Source organism: Bufo bufo, chromosome 6 (genome assembly GCF_905171765.1).
Source record: "Bufo bufo chromosome 6, aBufBuf1.1, whole genome shotgun sequence".
Classification (NCBI taxonomy): domain Eukaryota; kingdom Metazoa; phylum Chordata; class Amphibia; order Anura; family Bufonidae; genus Bufo; species Bufo bufo.
The window spans coordinates 110,852,524-110,872,985 of NC_053394.1; the positions used below are offsets into that span (position 1 = coordinate 110,852,524).

The following is a 20,462-nucleotide window of genomic DNA, read 5'->3' on the forward strand; positions in this document are numbered from 1 at the left end:
ACCTCCCACACTAGCGTGCCGTCCAATCACAGCTGCCCCACATGCAACCACGTCGTCCACACCTACGCGCCGGCCAATCGCCGCCTCCTATGGTTTGCTCTCCACGTCGAAGCGCTGCCATTAAGTGCATCACAAAGCCTCACAGTCCCAGTACTGTTAGCCACAGACAGCAGTTACTGCCAGCAGTATTAGCCACCAGTCGCTGCCAGCAGTCTCAGCACCACCAGTCAGTGCCAGACATTTCAGCCATCAGTCAGTGCCACCAGCCACAGTGCCAGCAGTCTCAGCCACCCGTCAGTGCCAGCTGTCTCAGCCATCAGTCAGTGCCACCAGCCACAGCCACCAATCACAGTGCCAGCAGTCTCAGCCACCAGTCAGTGCCAGCCATCTCACCACCAGTCAGTGCCAGCCATCTCAGCCATCAGTCAATGCCACCAATCACAGTGCCAGAAGTCTGAGCCATCAGTCAGTGCCACCAGCCACCAGTCACAGTGCCAGCAGTCTCAGCCACCAGCCAGTGCCAGCCGTCTCAGCCAGTCAGTGCCACCAGCCACCAGTCACAGTGCCAGCAGTCTCAGCCACCAGCCAGTGCCAGCCGTCTCAGCCACAGTCAACGCTCAGTGCCAGCAGTCTCATCCACCAGCCGCAGTCTCAGCCATAGCCAGCACTCAGTGCCAGCAGTCTCAACCACCAGCCGCAGCCAGCACTCTCAGCCAGCACTCAGTGCCAGCAGTCTCAGCCACCAGTCAGTGCCAGCATTCTCAGCCACAGCCAGCACTCAGTGCCAGCAGTCTCAGCCAATGTGGTCAAGTTCCCTTGCCATTTAATATAGACTGTTCCTACTAATGTTTATGCACTACTGTTCTAGCGCCCGTTATTGTAACGGGCTTAATGTCTAGTCTAATATATAAAGCTGAGTGTATGTATGTATGTATGTATGTATGTATGTGTGTGTGTGTATGTATGTCCGCTAAAGAAATCCACACTGTGGCATTTACAATCACGAAATTTAGCACACAGGTACATCAGGTGTTCGGGGAGGTTTTAGACAGGGTCACAGCTCTCTAGCACGTACCGTTCCTGAGATATTCCCAAAAAATGCAAATATGGCACATCACATGACCTACATTAACCAATAGAAGCCTGCAGGTCTTTCTCTTTATATCCCAACTACCATACATATGGTCACATGTCCCTTATCAACCAATAGAAGCTTGCAGGTCCTTCGTCTCCACATACAAACAGTTTTACACCAGGTTTCCATAACAACCCAGCCATTTTTCTTCACTGCTGTAGGTCAGCTTTAAAGGGGCAGGGCGCTGTGGATGACACTGTTAAGGGAGCGGAGTGCTGTGGAGGTCACAGGTCACAGTTCAGGGGGCAGGTATGGGGGCCATTCAGGCCAACCTCAAAAGACGGACTTAAACCCCGCCCCCAGGTTCAGCCCCAATTCTGTTAAGCCACACCCCTCCCACTCCGCAGCCAGCGGGGATTTAAAAAAGGAAGGTAAAAATCAACTTCTGTCAGCTGCAGGGGGTGGGAGGGAGGGTGACTTTCTTCCTGCAGCTCACAGACAGCACAGTGCTGCTGTCTGAGAGTGAGCTGTTCAAAAGGACATCCCTGTGTACGTCCAGGCCCTGCACCGAACGGAGGACAGGGAGCCTAAAACCAGACCTCTGGCTACCCTAGGGGCAGGCTGCTGTGGAGGTCACATTTAAGGGGACGGTCCGCAATGGAGGTCAGTGTTAAGGGGCAGATTGCGGTAGAGGCCACTGTTAAGGGGGCGGGATGTTGTGGAAATCACTGTTAAGGAGATGGGGTACTATGGAGGTCACTAATTAAGGGGCGGCCGCTGTGGAGGTCACTGTTAAGGGGGCAGGATTCTGTGGAGGTCACCGTTAAAGGAGCGAGCACTGTGGAGGTCTCTGTTAAGGGGGCATGGAATGGTGTAGGTCACAGTTAAGGGGACGGTCCGCTATGGAGGTCAGTGTTAAGGGGTGGGGTGCTGTAGAGGTCACTGTTAAAGGGATGGGGTGTTGTGGAAGTCACATTTTAAGGGAACGGAGCTCTGTGGAGGTCATTGTTAAAGGGGTGGGTTATTGTGGAAATCAATGTTAACGAGACGGGGTAATTTGGAGGTCACTAATAAAGGGGCAGCTGCTGTGGAGGTCACTGTTAAAGGGGAGGGTACTGTGGATGTTACTGTTAAGGGGGCGGATTGCTGGGGAGGTCACTGTTAAGGGAGGAGGGGACTGTGGAGACCATTATTAAAGGGGCAGCGGGGTACTGTGAGGTCACTGGGCGGGGTTATGTGAGAAGAAGGAAGAGCGGCCTGGGCACTTACAGCCCGAACGCCGCCCCTGGGCACTTGCGAGCCCTCATTTACATATGAATAAAACTCAGTTTTTGCCCCTGGTGAACATCCAAACAAAAAGACAAAGGTACCATTTGACTGATCTATAGTTATGCTATAGTGCTATGCAAGTGGTCTATATGGGCAAATTGTGGTGACAGACTCCCTTTAAAGAACAGGCTGCTTTAAAGGTCAAAGTTAAGGGGGTGGGCTGCTGTGGAGGTCCCATTTTAAGGAGACGGGGCACTGTGGGGGTTGGTCAGTGTTAAAGGGTGGGGGGCTGTGGAGGTCCCTGTTAAGGGGACGGGGCGCTATAGATCATTCTTGTTATAGTGGATACTGTCGATATCTTTTAATGACACACACAAACATTAAATGAAATATATTAAATATACCCGTGCGAAGCCGGGTCCTTCTGCTAGTCTACTATATAATTTACAAATGGTATATTCCTTTTTTTTTGTCATCTGGATTGTGATCTCAGGACACTATGGCAATATTAGTCTTGGTAGCCTACCATCCGTGGTCCCAAGAGCTGTAACTACAATATTTGCAACAGGGCCCCCTCCTACCATGTACCATTTACAACACTGGTGTCTTCTGATGTGGCAGTGGGACCTTTGTACTCCCTCAGGCTCCACCTAGATTTGAATGCTACTGCTGTATCTCCTAAAGCTAAGCTTCTGGTTTAAAAACCATAGCTACCCTATGGTTTGACTAAATCTATCTGAACATAACAGTCTCAGAGCTAACTTTTGGAGAGGTACTTTCTTCCATAGGTATAATAATAAAGCAAAATAGGATTTTTCTGTTTTAGGTATTTTTCTTTCTTTTTACAAATAATGATAATTTTCCAAATGCCATGTAATTTTTCTTGGTACATTACTCTCTACAAGTTATCGTGCAAATCCACCATCCAAGCATTCAATAGTACCATGTAGCTATAGTGTCTGCCTTTTCCTCAGCTAATCTCCCCCCTGCCACCTCGCGGTGCAGCTGGACTTGTGTTTCTATAGAAGTGAAAATCACACAGTGAACTGCAGAACCGAAGATATATATATATAGTCTGTTTACTAGAAAGTACATGTGATTAAGCTACCCAGGCTAAAACATACTGACGTTTTACAACACTTATTCATTCACTCTGAAAAAGGATTAAGACCCCCCATCAATAAGCATCCCCCAGTGCACAAGGCACGGTCTGCCGGAAGGCATTACTAATTGCAGAACCTCAACGCACCTCTCCCGCCTTTACACTGCTCAGAGGCAAAACTGCTCCCAACAAATGGCATATGGATAATTAAGAGGAAATGCTCAGGCTTTTCATTAAGCTTTCAGAATTGATTTGCCAGAAATCAACATTTTGTGGGATCATGCAAGGAAAAAGGTGGCAGAAGAGGTTTCATGGGGAGTGGCTGGCGATGACAACTGCTTGAAAGAAAAATGAGAAGAGAGAAGGAAGGTCTAATGAGAAAAAGTGGCAGCTTGAAGGAGGATATTAATTACAGTAGAAAAATATAATCAATGAGATCCATATTGATTTGAACTCTCTAAAAAACAGAGCGGTGAACTCCAATCCCTAGCTTCTGCTTCCTTGAACCACAGAGGAAGCTGTTTTATGTGTACGCTCTATTCCATCCTTGTCTGCCAATTCTGACATCAACAGGCTTATTGAACAAGACTACAGAACAGCAAAATGCAAACATAATCGCTTCTCATGTGGCGGATACAGAAAATCAGCTGCTTATATTTGAAAATGTGTTATTGCAATTTGGGATCTTTTGTAATTATAAAAAAGCAAATATTAGCAGTTAAAGTTGAAAATGTATTTTTAAAGGGGTTCTACAGTTTGTTTTAACTGATGATCTATTCTCTGGATAGATCATCAGCATCTAATCGGCAGGCGTCCGACGCCCGGGACCCCCGCCGATCAGCTGTTTGAGAAGGCAGCGGCGCTGCGGACTTCTCGCTGTTTACCGCTGGCCCAGTGACGTCACGACTAGTTTCAACTGGCCTGGACGCGGCTAAGCTCCGTTCACTTGAATGGAGCTTAGCCCCGCCCAGGCCAGTTGATACTAGTCGTGACGTCACTGGGCCAGCGGTAAACAGCGAGAAGGCCGCGGCGTTGCTGGAGTGCCACTGCTTTCTCAAACAGCTGATCGGTGGGGGTCCCGGGTGTCGGACCCCCGCCGATCAGATGCTGATGATCTATCCAGAGGATAGATCATCAGTTAAAACAAACTGTAGAACCCCTTTAACATCTTAAAGGGTATGACTTGCATTTAGGTGCCCTATCTGAAGGCACAAAAGAGAGGAAGACACTGAGCTTGAGGATATACGGTTCCTGCATTCCTCCACCCATTCATAGAGTCCTGCTCCTCCCTGAACACATGAAATAATGGACAAATCTACATTAGAGAGAGCAAATATCTTGAAATACGTTTAGCATGAGTCAGATGTCAGATTTGATTAAGGTCTGAATAAAATTAACCAGAATTGAAAGTGCCCAAATTGCCCTAAAAAGTTGTGTATTATACTCTGTACTCTCCAACTTGGACTGTATCCAACCCATTTCAAGCTCTTTGAAAGAATTCATAAAGATTCAGATTCACTAGAATCCAAATATTTGGGGAAATCAAGTAGTTTAGAATCAACTGCTCATCTGTAGTGTACATCTATACAAACTCATACAGGATGGCACTCATAGGCTTTCTTCAGGAGTGCTGTTTGCTTTTTTTAGACATTGATCTTTGGCCATATAATCAAGGAGATGGTGCTTTTGATGGTTATTCCCTTTGGGACACACTCTCATTCTGGGGTTCTCCTGCCTTATGGCGGTTGAGGTGCCATTGATGTTGACATTTTACAGTGCAAAGCAGGGTTCCTGTTGTCATTATGCCAGTACCTTGAAGTGCAAATGTAGAATAGAAATAATGAGTCCAGGTTAAACAGCAAACAATTCTTTACTGAAACTTCAGATGCAGAAAGTTCAGGACAGGTCTTACTGGTTATGGACCAAGTGATGTTACACAGAAATGCAGTCTTCTCAGATGGTCCTCACAACTGCACAGATAACTATAGGCCAAACCAGTGCTCTTAGATGCTTTAAGAAATCTTCCTTATCCTGTACTTTACTTACTGACTTGAACACACAAGCATCCAGCCACTGGTTGTAGACTTTACTTCTGGCAACCAACAGGGTGGTTCTCCTTAATGACAGGTAAACTTCTTTGCTCCATTGTTTGAACAGGTTGCTGTACAGAACACTTCAACAGGATCCACCTTGGGATGTGAAGATTCTCACAGTGGGCCAAACTGTAATTTGGTATGCTCAGGCACCAGAACCAACTCCTGAACATGGGTGCCGTAGGGTCTATAAGTCCTTTTAGACACGTTACCTCTACTGGACTTGCTCTACACCTGTCTGTTACATCTGGCCTGCTTTTGGTAGTTGTTCTTTTCTCCTTCAGTCCCCCCTCCCCCCCGGATGGTACCTGGATCCAGGAGTGGCTAGAGTGTCAGCTTCACATCTTGTTGCTTCTTCTAACACTGCACTGTCTCTGACTATAGTGACTCAGACTGGTTCCAACTAGACTGGATTACTCACACTGAACTGTGCTGACTCACTCCTCTCCTTATATAGAGGGTAAAACCAGCCTTATCTATTGGTGGGTATGAGATGTGGTCTACAATTATCATGTGCTTACAGGAATACACAGTTAATAAATACATGACATGATGACAATATACTTGTGCACTTTGCAGTATTATGCAACTTTAGGAGCAGGATGCTACAGGTGCATCAGAAAAGTCTGCACCTATATAGTTAGGCCGCTGTTGTAGTTGTCCAGTCCGTGGTATCCAGTGAGACAGAGCTCCAATATACTACTTGTGAGGTTGGACTTCTGCTGTGTGCTGACTACTTTTTTGTTTTCTCTGCTATAATACAAAGTATTATATAGACGTGTTCATGGATGCTTGTGGTTGACTGCATACACAGCACAAATATGAACAGGCCACAATGCAGGTCAAGAGTGCGGCCAATGATACTTTAAGTTGTTATTGGCTTTTACCAGAAAGTAACTGATTATGTTTCTTTGAAAACTAAGTACTTTGACATCAGATTTAGGATATACAAGCCATAAGGCCTCATAATTGTGAGCAAAACAGAGAAAAAGGAGACATTTTTAAAGTTTGTGTCCTTAGAAGCCTGACCTAGAAGGGGCAGAGGTTAAAGGTGTTTGAAGCATTCAGCATAATTAGCCAGCATAGACCGTCTGTGAAAATGAAAACAATCCCTCCATTCCTGCACTGTATCCCATTAAATTCTGAACTCTTGGTAAAGCTGGGCAACTTGTTAACAATTTTTCTTTAATTTATAATGATCTTCTCTCCTAATTTACTTCTGATGTTGCCAGTGTTGGTCGAGCTATGGTTGTACCTCATCTCACCTGATAATTAACACGCAGTAAAGTATCTTATTACAAATAAGTTGTCTTGACAAACTTGCAGGTGTTTCATACAGTGGGGCCCATCACACAATAGAGAAATACTGTAGCTTACAAAACCTAAAGACAAAAGATATTTTATAATCTACACACACTGGCCCAGATTTACTAATGTGCCTGTGTCAAAAATTTAGCAAAAAGTGAGGAAATTTGCCACATATAAGATTTCAACACTTTTTTCCGACATGCTCACCGGGGGCAGGGAGGCGTAGTGGAAAGGGGAGGGGACACAATTCTGGCATAAAGATCTCATAATCTCAGTCTCAAAATAAGTCAACCAATAGTTGGTCTACAGTAAGATAAGTGTCCCTGTGATAAATCTAGGGCAGGTCTAGACAGCCTGATTACTAAATGTGGGCCACTATATGGACAAAAGTATTGAGATGCACCTCTTAATCATTGAATTCAGTCCAATTGCCAAGGATGTGGCAATCCAGCCCCTAGCCATGCAATCTGCCTTTACAAACATTTGTGAAAGAATGAGTTGCGCTAAAGAGCTCAGTGAGTTTGATTGTGCCACTATGATAGGATGCCACCATTGCATCAAGTCAGTTAGATACATTTCTTCACTCCTAGATATGCCACAATTAACTGAGTGGTATTAGGAACCACGGCAACTTGGACACTGAGTGGTAGACCATGTAGACTTACAGCGTGAGGTCACTCAGTGCTGCGGCGCATAGTGCATAGAAGTCCTCACCATACTGCTGACTCCAAACCTCCTCTGGCATTAACATCAGCACGAAAATTGTGCAGGTTTCCATAACCGAGCAGCTACATATAGGCTCTACATCACCAAGCACAATGCCAAGTGGCAGATGCAGTGTTGTAAAGCACACTGCCAGTGGACTCTGGAGCAGTGGAAAGGTGTTCAATGGATTGATTAACCACGTTTCTCCATCTGGCGGTCTGATGGACAAGTCTACCTTTGACGAATGCCAGGAGAACATTACCTGCCTGACTGCACTGTGCCAACTGTAAAGTTTGTTGGAGGAGGGATAATGCGATAGGGTTGTTTTTTCAGGGGTTTGCCTAGGCCCCTTAGTTCCAATGAAGAGAAACAAGACATTTTTTATAATTGAATGCTACCAACTTTGTGGGAACAGTTTGGGGAGGCCCTTTTCTGTTCCAGCATGGCAGTGCCTTAGTGCACAAAGTAAAGGCCATAAAGGCATGGCTGGGTGAGTTTTATGTGGAAGAAATTGACGGATCCAAAAACAGCCCTGACCTTAACTCAATTAAACACCTGTGTGATGAACTACAATGGAGATTGCAAGTCAAGCCCTTTCATCCAACATCAGTATCTGATCTCACAAATACTCTTCTAGATCAATGGGCGAAAAATCCCACAGACACACTCCAAAATCTTGTAAAATGTCTTCCCAGAAGAGTACAATAGGGGGAGTTTTGTGTACTGTAACAGTACACCAAAAATGATACCTTCTGGCGCAAGGGCACGACCTCAGTAGATAAATATAGGATCTTTTATTAGTGAGTGACAACGTGTTTCGGGGTCAATGTACTCCTTTTTTCAAGTCTGTGGGGTCCGTGCTGGAGCTTGTAGATAAAAGATCCTATATTTATCTACTGAGGTCGTGCCCTTGCGCCAGAAGGTATCATTTTTGGTGTACTGTTACAGTACACAAAACTCCCCCTATTGTTTTCCATATCATTCCTCTGGAGAATTGGCTACTCCACCTACGAGGACTGAGAGATACCGGCTGCACCGACCCCCTGTTCTCAGGAGTGTTGTGCCTACGTATGCACAACACCAAAAGGTGAGCACAACCATTGATGTCTAACTTCCATACATTTTTTAACAATCATACTACCCTATGAGCGCCTTCTCATCTTCTTTCGCCATATTTGCTTCCCAGAAGAGTGGAAGCTGTTTTCGCTTTAGAGGGGGACCCAACTCCTTATTAAAGGGGTTGTCTCACTTCAGTAGATTGCATTTATCATTTAGAGAAAGTTAATACAAGCCACCTACTAATGTGTTGTAAGTATCCATATTGTCTCCTTTGCTGGCTGGATTCATTTTTCCATCACATTAAACACTGCTCGTTTCCATGGTTACAGACCACCCTGCAATCCATCAGTGGTGGCCGTGCTTGCACACTATATAATATATTAGTAAGTCGCTTGTATTAACTTTCTCTACATGATAAATGCCACTTTCTGAGGTGCGACAACCCCTTTAATGTCTATGAATTTAGAATAGGATGGAATGTGTAGGTGTCCCAATACTTTTGTCAATGTAGTATATATATATATACAGGTTTTTTCTTCAGCTTGGCTATAATGGGTCAACCATACAGCCTCTAGAGAAAGCCAACAGGAACTGTCAAGTCAACTAATCAAAGCAGTCAGACCCCCAGCGATTGCCCACGGATGAATTCCATGGAGCAAATGGAATTTGATTGCTTTTTATAGATTCCCTGTAAGGCTTTACCCAAATTTTGTGAAGTTTCTCAGAATGTATCACCTACATTTATTTTACTAATTAAAACAAGGTGCTCTCCGTAAGGAGAGATTGTACCCCCCAAATCCTGACCTAAGCTTCTCACCCAGTTTAGCCAGTACTCTCTGCTCTGCACTGATGAGTGGCAATCACCCTGAAACAGCTGTCTGCAGATGGGGTGCTGGCTTATTTATTATCCAAGTCATGTTTCAATGCCTATTTAAAGGGTTGAACATTGACTTATAGGATAGCTGCCTTACATCTGGTATCAGAAGCAAAGCGTGCTAAGAGCTTATTTGCATCCCTTCTTCCTACCTTCTGGTTGGCACCAAGTAAAATAAGCACAGCCTATTAGTATTGTAGCTATCGGGGTGCAGAGATTGCAGTTGTACCCCAGCCTATTGGAAAGTAATGACCCATTGGCCACACAAGAGGACAGCACAACAGTACTCTACATGGCAAACTCATGGTTGAAGGGCCCTGCTAGTGATTTTGCACTTGAGCTCAGGAGTTCAAGCTAAACCTCTCCTGCACCTGCCTACTTTTTAAGGTCAGCTTTCAGATGACAAAAACAAGAAAACTGCTTTACTCAAGGGACAAGTAGTCATTTATCAACGTCATACTTCTGAATTAATACTCCCTACTCAGAGTATAAAAAGTGAAGTCTATTATTATTATGGATTTAATTACTTTTTTTTGCTCAATTAATCCACCGTATAAAATATGTATTAAAATGCAGAGCTTCGGTGAATACATGACATGTTCCACAATAACGTGTAACTAAAGTCATATTAATTTTTCATAACAGCCCCAATTATTTTTATCCCCACAAAACTATGAAAAGTCCCTGCTTTTTAGTTGAAAAATCCCACATTTTTCTATTATTTTTTCTCTCCTGCTGCTTTGGGTTTGATGGCGATAATGCTGATTTTGCAGCTGGGAGCTGAATAATAAACATATCTCCCTCCAGTGACTAGAATTAAAATTAATTATTTATAACGCACCGACAAATTCCCTAACTCCGTACAATGCAGAACAGTTCAGCCCTGTGTGTGCAGGAGAGTCATTAGTGGGAATTCTGGGTAATGTTTCTAACCTGCCCTCATATATAATATGGCACTACAACCATATGCACAGGCAGTTTTCAGAGTGGTGTACGAAAAACACAAATAACATGAAATGAGACATTATACAATTTATGTCTTTCTTTTAGAAGGGTATTACCATACATATTTCATGGCTCAATTATACAGGGATAGAATGGTGAAGGTAGAGTCACACTGGGGGCCTGTATTAGTATACTGGCATGCAATGCCCACGTTAGCTACACAAACTACATGACATCCTCATACATGTTCCTTAGGACCCCTAGAAAAAATAAAAAGGGGCATCTAAGAAACGTACATTTTTTCCAAACTGTTTCTGTGCCCCCATCTCTATTTCCTTGCTGCAGCTCTGCATGTTTAGATTGGCTGCTGTATTTTGGCACAGCATGGAGCCCTCCAATGGATGCAGGAGGAAAGCATGGTAATTTACCTACTGGCGGGCTCAACTAAACTGCCACACCTTACCTGTTATTACCCTAAAGAACAAGAATAACTGTTCGGGTGCATGGTTAGCCTGTGCTGCAGCACAACAGCTTACAATCTTACAAAGCTCTACAGTATTCCACCTCCCATAACTGGTCCTGTAGCACGTGTCTAGGTTTTCCTTCTGAGCCAAACCGCCAGCCTGGCTTGAGTTTGTGGGAAGTTTATCAGCTCTCCAGTGTAAAATGTCACTTTAAGTTATGGAGTCCTTACAATGAACAATAGCAACACTTGTGGCCTGACACAAACAGAAATCCTATCTAACTAATTACAGGCCTGGTCTCAGTCTCTAGGCGCCAACACTGTAATGATCTTACCGATCCGGGTCTGCTCTGCATCCACTGGTGACTCTGAACGGAACAAATGCCTCTCCAACAAGCATGTGGTCCTGCAGTGTATGTAGCTTTGCTCCTCAGCTCTCCTCAGCGTTCCTGGAATCAGTCCTCATTCCTCTGGTCAGGATCAGGGTCTTGGACATGATCAGCTTCACTTAGCTGCCGCTCTGGTCACTGAGGGATGCTCTCACACCTGGATGCCGTCGGATCCTCAGCTGACACAGTTCCTCAGTCTCAGCTCCCTCTACGATGGATGCTCCCTTTCTCTTCCTCTCCAGGCTTTGTGTAATCTCACCTCTCTTGAATATGGAAATATATGCAGTCTGTAGCTGTGTTTAGGAAACAGCGGCATCTTGTGGCCAAACAGCAGAAAGTCAGTCCAGATAATTTAATTGAATCTACACAAACAGTGTTCAGACAAGGAAAGCTGTTTCCCCATCTCACAAAACAACGTCCTCAGACAACTCCCTAGCCATCCCAGTGCCTAAAGCCACAAGAAGGCCCTTCTGACCAACTAATAAAAGTCAGTCTGCTGGTGATTCAGGCAATTTTTCTATATCATGAGAGGTGTATTTGTGTGCATCTGTGATGTTGGAGTACTATAGTGAAAGCAGACAAACCATAGGGGCAATGTGAGATTGAGAAACAGCTCTCATTGTTTGAACACTGTTAGTGTGTGGATTAAGTTAAATCATCAGGACTGATATTCTGCTGTTTGGCCACAAGATGCCGCTGTTTCTTAAACACAGCTACTAAACTGCAGATATTTGAATTTTCAAATGAGGTGGGGTTTTAGAACTTGCTAGAAGAAGCAGCAGCCATCAGACCTGGGTTGGTAAGTTCGTGCACGCACCTCATTGCAGTGTTGGCGCCTAGAGACTGAGACCAGGCCTGTAGTTAGCTAGTTAAGGTCTCTGCTTTGTGTCAGGCCTAAAGTGTTGCTACTGTTACTACAAGGACTCCATTACTTAAAGGGACATTGCACATTCGAGAGTTGATAAACACCCCCATGAACTCAATCCAGTTCAGCGTTTTGCTCAGGAGTAATACACAGGCACGTGCTACCGAACTAGTTATGGGAGGGGGAATACTATAGAGCACGGTAAGATTGTGAACTGTTGTGTTGCACTGCAGGCTAGCCCGTACTAAGCACCCAAACAATTGTTCGTGTTTGCTTCAGGGTAATAATAGGTACGACGAGGCAGTTTTAGTTGTGCACATCAGTAGGTAAATTACTGCACAATTTTCTCCTGCATCCATCAGAGGGCACCGCGTTAGTAAAATTCCGTTTTGGCAAAAGCTGGTGTCCGAGTTGCTTTCCTCGTTTGTGACTTCGCTGTATCCTGGGGAGCCCACCCCGGTACAAGGCTTACAGCAACTTGTGCACCTGCACAGGGGACCAGTCAATAGTATGTCCCGTTGTGTGCTGTCCACATTTGTTGAGACCCCATTGAAATGAATGGGTCCACATCCAAACCGCAAAAAATGCGGATTGGATGCGAACCAAACATACAGTCGTGTGAGCCCTTAGACTGCATGTAAAGGACTAAGCTAATGAAAAACATGTCTCCTGAGGATTGCTAAAGGGGCTTGCTTGTAAGGACCTGCTGCAGTTGTGGATAGGTATGCGTGGTTGTGTGTGAGATTCACTGCTTTGTACTGTATGGCAGGGATCACCAACCTCCGGCACTCCAGCTGTTCTGAAACTACAACTCCCAGAGGCCTTGTTTCACTTCGGTGGGAGTTACAAGAACAGCCAAGTAAGTAAGTGTGCATGTTGGGAGTTGTAGTTTCACAGCAGCTGGAGTACACTAGGTTGCTGATCCCTGCTCTATGGCCAAGAACAGTAAGGCCTTTTGCAGACGAGCGTTCCTCCCGCAGCGAGTCCGCATCGCAGCACCCGGCCTGACCTCCCAGCACTGACGGGATTCACATAGCATTATATTGATTTATGATGCTATGTAACCCTTACAGTTCTGGAATGTATTGGATAACACTGGCATAATGCTGGCAGGTTTATTTAATACATTCCAGAACTGTAAGGGTTATATAGCATAGCATCATAAATCAATATAATGCTATGTGACCCCCCCCTTCCCCAGGTCAGGCCTGGAGCTGCGTTGCGGACTCGCTGCAGGAGGAACGCTCGTCTGCAAGGGGCCTAAGAGTAGTAGTTGCTTCTTAGTCATTGCAGAAATGTGCACAGCTCTGTGGGATAAAGCAATGATAGCAGTATCACTAACATAAGGCAACTGTCTAATAACAAAACCTACAATAACCAGACAAAACAACAAGCTGAAATAACTATTAAAATAACCTAGTATGAGGCTTGCTGTTATTATTGCCTGGTGGCAAACTCAAAGTGCCATTTCTTGATTATAACTTAAGCTCACTTAGTGCATTTACTGTGTCTGCTATCTGGGGAACAAGGAGGCGTTAATATTCCCTCTAATGCTATATAATTCTGGCAGCTTTATGTTCTGTAAATGCACATACAAAAACAGGAAGTTATAAATGGGGAGAACCAGCGACTCCATTATGGCGGCTGTCAGCTCGCACAGCAGGGGCCCCTGGGTATAGTGCTGAACACTGCTTGCACTTTGAATAGAGAGAAGGGGGGAGGTGCTGAGAATGACTGACATGTATATGGAAATGTCCCCGCGACAGTCACGCACTCTGTGACAGCTGTAATTCTGGTGCTCTGTGGTCGAAAACGAGATAATGGAAATTATTGTTGTTCTCCCTGGTTTTTAATTGTCTCTTAATTACATGTTTTCCCCCATTTATAAACAAGACCCTGTGCTAGCGGGATTGTTAAAGAGTCTCTATCATACTCACTCCTACACTGCCTGCTGCATTTTCAAGCAAATTTTTTCTACCCAGAACCCCACGCCGCAGTGGAAACCATACAACGATGAACAATAACATTAAATCCACTGGATGATAACATTGAATGGAATGATTATGATAAGACTGATTCTTGTGACAACGGCACCTGACGCGGGGTAGAATATATTAGATAGTAATGAATAAACGACAAGAGTCGGGGTGAGAGAGGCTTTGACAAGGGCCAAATTGTTAAATGACTGAATGTTATGGCTGGTCAGAGTGCAGCATCTATACGTATCCCCTCCAGGCAACCTTTCCAGGTAGGTTGGATAGTAGAGACTTTATTATGCACCACTTGTTTGGACATGCACTTTATGGATCAATGTTGGCTGCGATGAATTGTTATTATGCTGCTATATGTTGATCATTCATTGAAAATAAAAGGAACATTTAGCAGATTTGCTTGCCATGCTCTTTTTGTTATTTGCTATGTACCTAGCTCCAGTGGCGTAACTACCGGGGAAGCAGCTGCTTTGGGGCCCGGGCAGCCAAGGGGGCGTGTGACAGTTTATTTTCAAGTTAGTTAAATATCGATTTTTGTCTTAATGTTCAGGGCCCCTTCACAGCAGCAGCGGCTGACCAGGCCCCCTCGCTAATGTGATCTAATCTTACTGTCTCCTAAAGTCTCCTGATGTGTCTGGGATTCGAACCCACAACCTCCAATGTATCAGAGGCAAAGCATTTACCCACACAGCCATAAAGGCTGCATTGCAACTGATTGAAAAAATATGAGACTTCTACTGTTATAGCTGGCTAAGTGTACATCTATACACATGACAGCTACCCCAACACACCCAGCACTGCTATATCTCTATATGACAGCTGTCCCAGCACACTCAGCTCTGCTATATCTCTATATATGAGCAGCTGTCATGTGTATAGATGTACACTTAGCCAGCTATAACAGTAGAAGTCTCATATTTTTTCAGTCAGCCGCAAGGCAGCTCTTATGGTCTTGTGGTTAAAGGGTTTCTGTCACCCCGCAAAACTCATTATTTTTTTTTTGGCGCAGGCGCACTGAGGGAGTGCTGAGGATACGAGCCTCCTCATCTCAGAGCGCCTGCGCCGAATGACGCAAGGCGCGCGATTTTTGAATTACTGACAGGGCCGGCCGGAGGAGGAGATCCCGGCTGGCCCTGTCAATCAACACGGCGAGGGGGGCGGATTTCTGCAGCAGCTACCAGCAAGTAGACGCCCTACTTGCTGGTAGAGCCCTCATTTACATATTATAAAAGTTCGTTTTATAAAGAATCGGCTGCATGAAAGTAAGTAAGAGCATTATATTCTGCTATATATCGCACTATGAGGAATCTAACTATCCCAAAAAAAAAAAAAGAGTTTTGCGGGGTGACAGAAACCCTTTAAGTGCTTTGCCTCTGATACAGAAGGTCGTGGGTTTGGATCCCAGCAATAACTTTTCTGAAATACAAGCACTGACTCCATATATGGACATACAGGGCAGGACACAATACAGGGCGGGACACAGGAAGAGGCTGCATCGCATCGCTGACATGGAGGTAAGTAGAAGTGTTTATTATTATTTTTTAATACCTGACTGTTACTGCCATGGGGGAGCGGAGGGCACGTGATACTGGCACATGGGGGGAGGGGGGTTGGCACCTGATACTGGCACCTGGGGGGGGTTGGCACCTGATACTGGCACATGGGGGGGGGGGAGAGAGGCACCTGATACTGGAACATGGGGGGGAGAGGGGTTGGCACCTGATACTGGCACCTGGGGGGGGGGGGGGGGGTGGCACCTGATACTGGCACATGGGGGGGAAGAGAGGCACCTGATACTGGCACATGGGGGGGGAGGGAGAGAGGCACTTGATACTGGCACTTTTTTTTGTGGGGGGGAGATGGCACCTGGGGGAGGAGAGAGGCACTTGATACTGACACCTGGGGGGGAGGGGGGGGTTGTCACCTGATACTGGCACATGGGGGGGGGGGAGAGGCACCTGATACTGGCACCTGGGGGGGGGAGGGGGGTTGGCACCTGATACTGGCACCTGGGGGGGAGAGAGGCACCTGATACTGGCACATAGGGGGGAGGGTTGGCACCTGATACTGGCACATGGGGGGGGGAGGGAGAGAGGCACTTGATACTGGCACTTTTTTTGTGGGGGGGGGAGATGGAACTATGATACTGGGACATGGGGGGGAGGAGAGAGGCACTTGATACTGGCACATGGGTTTGGCACTATGATACTGGCACATGGGGGGGAGAGAGGCACTTGATACTGGCACTTTTTTGGGGGGGAGATGGCACTATGATACTGGGACATGGGGGGAAGAGATAGGCACTTGATACTGGCACATGGGGGGGTTTGGCACTATGATACTGGCACATGGGGGTGGGAAGGAGAGAGGCACTTGATACTGGCACATTGGTGGGGGAGATGGCACTATGATACTGGGACATGTGGGGGGGGGGGAGGAGAGAGGCACTTGATACTGGCACATGATGGGGGGGCATCTATGGGGACACTTACTGGCACATTATTGGGGGGCATTATGGGGGACACTAGGCCGGCAGCCTATCAGAGGCCGGACACTGAGGGGCATCTACTGGGGCACTATATATGGGGCATTTTATACTGGTACATTATGGGGGGCACTAGCAGGAAGGGGGAGAGGAGCACTATGGGGGATTTTATTGGGGGCACTATATAGGGGTATTTTATACTGGGACATTATGGGGGCACTATGGGGGCACTATGGGGACATTAGCTCAATTGGGGGCATTACAAGGGGGTATTTTTGCACTGTCACATTATAAGGAGAATTATTACTACTAGGGGGGGGGGGCATTATAGTGGGCTTTATTACTCCCCCATGGTATGACCCCCTAGTAGCAGCACCAGCCTCTCCCTGCTCTGCTATCCCTCTGCCCCTTCTCCAAATCCTTATTATGAAATCTTTCTCATTAGGATAAAGCACAACATCAGCTCCGCCAAGCCCCCGGCCAAGTGTTGAAGTGGTGTCCGAGATCCCCAAGGGTCAAGTAACTGTAAGTTTTCATATGAAATATGTTTATGTTATACACATATAGCATCCACTGTGCCACACAATATACAGTATACCGCTACACTGTGCCAAAGGAGTGGGGTTTACACAGGAGGAAGGAGGTGCGAAGCGTGCTGGAGGGGCCCTTACAAATATTTGCTGTGGGGCCCAGTCACTTCTAGTTACGCCCCTGCCTAGCTCTGTCCACTACACAATGGATGGAGCTGTGTAGTTAGGCCGCCTATTTCTGGTGCTGGAGCTACTCTTGAACAGCTGACTGCGGGGTCTGATATTGATGACCTATACTATGAATATACTTCAATTGTTACATCCTGGAAAACCCAGTTAAAAAGTGTGGTGCAAGACGTGTACACCAGTTTTTTGCCAGAACTCGAGCACTTTTTCAATAGTAAGTCTGTCGCATTGTGTAGTGTCTAGTGCAGGGTGGCCATCGCACAATGATGCTCCCTGTGCCCTGCACTAAAAATGACACAGCTTAGGTTGAGTTCTCATCATCGTTTAGCTTTCAGTTCAGTTAAGACAACAGATCAGTTATTTGGAGCATCAGTTACGCTCAGTTAGCATCACTTTGTACTAAAAATAACTGATCCGTCTTTTGTTTTGAGGATCAGTTTGTGTCTCTTCCATCAGAGATCGGTTATTTTTCGACGGGAGAAAAAGCACTGCATACAGGACTTTTTCTACCGTCAAAAATAACTGATCTCTGACCGAACTGACACAAACTGATGCAAAGTGAACATAACTGATGCTCAAAAAAAGATGGATCCGCTGGATACTTCACCGCTGGATCCCCCATTGACTGCAATGGGTTCTGGGGGTGATCCGGCCGATTTACAGTCAAAATACCGGGTTTCGGCCAAACATAAACCGCTGTATGCAACAATTTTCTTCTACCCGAAACCTGTTACTTTTGCTGGAAATTGGCTGGATCACCCCCAGAACCCATTGCAGTCAATGGGCATCTGGCGGTGAAGTAGAGAATCCGGCATTTCCAGATCCGTGTGATCCATCAGGCTGCTCTGTGCCGGATCCACAAACAGAGATTTAAAAGGAGGCCTAATCTTTCTTTTTCTGATGAATCAGAAGAAGGGAAAGCTAAACGGTGATGTGAACTCAGCCTTAGGGCTCATGCCCACGGCCGTGCACACACCGTATCCCTTGAATGGCTCTGCAAACCGGAAGGTGTGGTGCGGAACGGAGACACAGAACCCCACGGAAGCTCAAGTTGAATGGGTCTGGATCCTTCTGCGGCAGCCGCATGGATGATGCTTATCCATTAGGGACCTCAAATTGCAGTCCCCAATGCATGGAACGGCATTGGGGACTGTAAGTGGTTAATGTGATCACAATGAAGCACAATCCCTATAATTATTTCTTTTGCGCACTGTGATCACTGAGTTTACTTCAGGCCAATGTGATATTGCAGTAAGGGCCCTATTAGACCAAGCGATTTTTGAACTAATTATCAAAAACAAGCATTCATAGGAATGGTGATCTGCATCTGTCATTAGGGATGTGCTGCAGATAATCAACAGAACTGAATGAGAGAGGAATGACTGTGGCAGCAATCATTCCTTCCAGGTTCACTTTGCATCAGCCTATGTGATAAGGCTATACAAACAAGCTCCTATGGATGCGTTTATTCTTGTTCCAGCTCTTCCGGCCTGAATACAGGGAAGTCTAATAGGGCCCTAAATTGTCCCCTTTATGCGCTATTAAATCCTGTATTTCCAATGCAATTTAAAGGGGTTGTTCCACAAAAAATATTCTCAGTTTTTCAAACCAGCACCTAAATGCTCTTGTAATTAAATGTAATAAAAAATGTGTATAGTCACTAGGGCTGCGCATCTTCACTCGTCTCACGATTCGATGCGATTACGATTATCAAGTCCACGATTCGATTCGATTCGGCGATGCATCACGATGCATCAAGATTATTACCCAAGTCCCCTTGTTTTTCAATTTTACATCAAAAAATTAATTCAATCAGAAATTGCACAAAAATATTTATTTGTATCTGCTATTTAAACAAATCATACCAAGTTCCCTGCATATCATATAGCAAAGTCTGAATGAACAAAACAGTGCAGCAGACAACAGTATTTATTTAAAACAGTACTGTCAGTGTCTCTGTAACATTAAACTGTTGTGCTGGCCTGGCTGGTGCAGTTAGTTTATAAGTTTTACAATAGTTTTACCATATAATATATATTATATATTATATAATATTAAACAGTACCTACAAAAAAGGAGCACTTCAGTTCCTGACTGTAAAACATCACAGTGAGTCAGTGAACCTATAACACAGTCAGTGACTGTGTTATAGGTTCACTCACTGTGATGTTTGCCAGTCAGGAACTGTCTGTCACACAGTGTGTTCAAGTTGTCTGTGTTGCAGAACTTCCTGGTTCACCGTGATTGTTTTGGCACCACCAGCACCACCACCAGCACCACCACCAGCACCACCACCAGCACCACCACCAGCACCAGATGGGTAGTACGTCTAGATCAGTGCTATAAGCTCTCAGAGTTGTCACTTTACAGAAAACGTTACCTGCACTGAGCACTCAGCAAGCACTCTACCACGATACATCAACTGAAGCCAAGCCATGCCACCATTAGAGGAAGCTGGAAAATCCTTGACAGAATACATTTTCAACTGAATCTGAAAACCTTGGACAAATCTTTATGGGATCACAAACACACACCACAGAATACCAGAAAAAAAATAAACACACATCCTCCTCACTGAATCATAATGGTAAAGGGCAGGCCACAGGACGGGCAATGTGGCACAGCCACCATAGTCAGACATGATGTCAGAAGGTCGTGTGTGTTTTTTTGGTTTGTGTGAATGTGTATTTGTGTGATCCAATAAAGATTTACTCCAGGTTTTAAGTTTCAATTTATTCTTTCAATGATTTGCCTTCCTCTGGTGGCTTGGCGGGCGTCAGTTGTCTTTAATCAAATAAATACACTTTTAGAATATTTGGCTGAGGTTTTAAGTTGAGCCCCCCTAAAAATTGACATTCAAAAGATAGACAGTACATCAAGTTAGAAAATTCAATGGAATGGACACATTTTTGAAGATTGTGTCCGACACAATCTTAAAAAATAATACCATTCTCCCCAGTGCTAGAAATTGAAAAGCTTGTCGTCACACAGTGACTTAACAGAAAATTTTACCTGCACTCTACCACGCATAGTCGCATACACCAACTGAAGCCAAGCCACGCCACCATTAGAGGAAGCTGGAAAATCCTTGACCGAAAAAATTGGCAACTGAATCTGAAAACC

At 45.3% G+C, this 20,462-nt stretch overlaps 1 protein-coding gene and 1 long non-coding RNA gene across 2 annotated transcripts in view; both read right to left on the reverse strand.

Annotated features, from left to right (window-relative positions):
• Positions 1–20,462, reverse strand: part of CDH4 (cadherin 4) — a 918,264-nt gene that overhangs the window by 289,663 nt on the left and 608,139 nt on the right.
• Positions 826–19,132, reverse strand: LOC121003912. The gene is made up of 3 exons (XR_005779622.1): positions 19,001–19,132; positions 17,638–17,639; positions 826–839 (listed from the first exon to the last, which is right to left on the reverse strand). It is a non-coding gene; the product is annotated as an uncharacterized LOC121003912 (long non-coding RNA).